Genomic DNA, 2,673 nt, shown 5'->3' with positions numbered 1-2,673 from the left:
GTTAGCCAGAATGGTCTCAATCTCCTGACCTCGTGATCCGCCCGTCTCGGCCTCCCAAAGTGCTGGGATTACAGGCTTGAGCCACCGCGCCCGGCCGCCTCTGTACTTTCTATTCCCTCTGTCAGGAATGTTCTTCCCAAAGATTTTTCCAACATGTCTGCTTCTTGTCATTAGGTCTCAGCACAGTTGTTAGCTCCTCAGACAAGGCTTCCCTGACCACTTACTCTAAAGGAACCCATATTACTGCCTATCTCACAACCTTGTTAATCATTTGCATTGCACACACATACTACTGTCCGATATACATATATGTACATATATATATATATATAGAGAGAGAGAGAGGTTTTGTGGTTTTTTTGAGAAAGGTTGTGCTCTTTTGCCCAAGCTGGAGTGTAGTAGCACAGTCATACCTCATTGTAGCCTCAAGCCATCCTCCCACCTCAGCCTCCCGAGTATCTGGGACGACAGGCACACACCACCACACCCAGCAAATTTTAAAATTTTCTGTAGCCGGGCACGGTGGCTCACACCTGTAATCCCAGCACTTTGGGAGGCTGAGGTGGACGGATCACCTGAGGTCGGGAGTTCGAGACCAGCCAGACCAACATGGTGAAACATGATAACCACCACCACACCGAGCTAATTTTTGTATTTTTAATGGAGACAGGATTTCAGTATATTGGCCAGGCTGGCCTCGAACTCCTGACCTCAGGTGATCCACCCACCTTGGCCTCCCAAAGTGCTAGGATTACAGGCATGAGCTACCGCACCTGACCTGAAACTGCCTTCGCTGGCTGAGGTCGGCATCGTATGGTTGCCTGCACCCAGTAAGCAGCCGCAGAGCCCCTACTGTGCACCAGGCACTCAACTGCTGAGACTGCAAAGATGAATGTCACTCTGCCCGCAAGGAGCTCACACTCTAGGCAACAGAGAGACACAATAGATGGTTGCAATCTGCAGTGGTCCTTGTAATGCCAGACAGGGATTGCTTGGAAGTCCTGGGCCAGGATACCCAGTTTTAAAGTTTTCCTGGAGGTGGAACCACAAGGCTGACTCTGAAGGCATGAGCTGGAGATGGTCAACCAGACAGGAGGACAGCAGCAGCAATGGCTAACACTGGAGATTAAAGTGCACAGCAGGCGAACAGAAAGAACTCTGAAGAAAAGAAAGAAAAATCACAGAAAAGAGCTCAGTCTACTTGTGTTAGATTGCTAGGGCTGCTATTGCAGAGTGCCACAGACTGGGTGGCTATGGCCACAGAAACAGTGACACAGAAATTAATGACTGTCTTCTCCCTGTGTCTTCACATGGTCGTCCCTCTGTGTGTGTCTGTGTCCTAATCTCTTCTTATAAGGACACCAGTCATATTAGATTAGGGTCTGCCTCAATGACCTCATTTTAACTTAATTACCTCTTTAAAGACCGTATCTCCAAATATAGTCACATTCTGAGATATGGGGGGTTAAGATTTCAATAGATGAATTGGGTGGAGGCAGGGAGGTGCTGGGGCACAACTCAGCACATAAGATTAGTAAACAAAGAAGGATCTCATAAAGACACCAGGATGTCACATGACAAGAATGCCGCTGAGGCCGGGCATGGGGGGCTCACGCCTGGAATTCCAGCACTTTGGGAGGCCAAGGCAGGAAGATTGCTTGAGCCCAGGAGTTCGAGACTAGACTGGGCATCATGGTGAGACCCCATCTCTATAAAAAATACAAAAATTAGCCGGGTGTGGTGGCACACACCTGTAGTCCCAGCTACTGGGAGGCTGAGGCAGGAGGATCATTTGGGTCTGGGAGGGAGAGGTTGCAGTGAGTCAAGATCATCCCACTGCACTCCAGCCCGGGAGAGAAAGCCAGACCCTGTCACACAAAAAAAGCAGCTCAGCATGTGAAAAGTCTCTTTCTCTATCTCTCTTTTTTCCTCTCTCTCTCTCTCTCTGGCTCCCTCATTCTTACATCTCTCCTTCTCTCTCTTTCATATAATTGTATAGATATTCAGTTTTTAAAAATGATAATAACCATCTATATAACTCTTCCATAAGAAACAGATACTTCTAGTATCTGTTAGAATACTAACAGAGTTACATATCTTGTTTGTTTCCTTCCTTCCTTCCTCTCTCTCTCTCTCTCTTTCTTTCTTTCTTTCTTCTTTTTTTTTTTTTTTTGACAGGGTCTTCTCTGCCATCCAGGCTGGAGTGTAGTGATGCTACACGTCTCACTGCAACCTGTATCTCCCTAGCTCAAGTGATCCTCCCACCTCAGCCTCCCAAGTAGCTGGGACCACAGGCGCATGCCACCATGCCTGGTTAATTTTTTGTAGAGATGGGGCCTGTGTTGCCCTGGGCAAGCTGGTCTCCAATTCCTAGGCTCAAGCAATCCTCCTGCCTCAGCCTCCCAAAGTGCTGGGATTACAGGCGTGAGCCACCACATCTGTCCTTAGAGACATTGTTTCTAAGTAAGCCACAGAAACACTGTGATTCTAAGCCCCTTCCATTCATCCTCTTTCCTGAGTTTCATATTAACTCTCCCCACTTTTTCCTTTGTTTTATGTGATAAATACACATCCCTAAGTAACATGTTCCTTCAGTTTTTCCTATTTTATACTTCATAAAAATGAAATTGTATGGTATACAGTATATGATATGCTTTTTTTTTTTTTTTTTTT

This window comes from Colobus angolensis, unplaced genomic scaffold (assembly GCF_000951035.1).
Source record: "Colobus angolensis palliatus isolate OR3802 unplaced genomic scaffold, Cang.pa_1.0 Scaffold41, whole genome shotgun sequence".
Lineage (NCBI taxonomy): Eukaryota > Metazoa > Chordata > Mammalia > Primates > Cercopithecidae > Colobus > Colobus angolensis.
The sequence above is the reverse complement of the archived record's forward strand: the minus strand, read 5'-3'. Positions refer to the sequence as shown.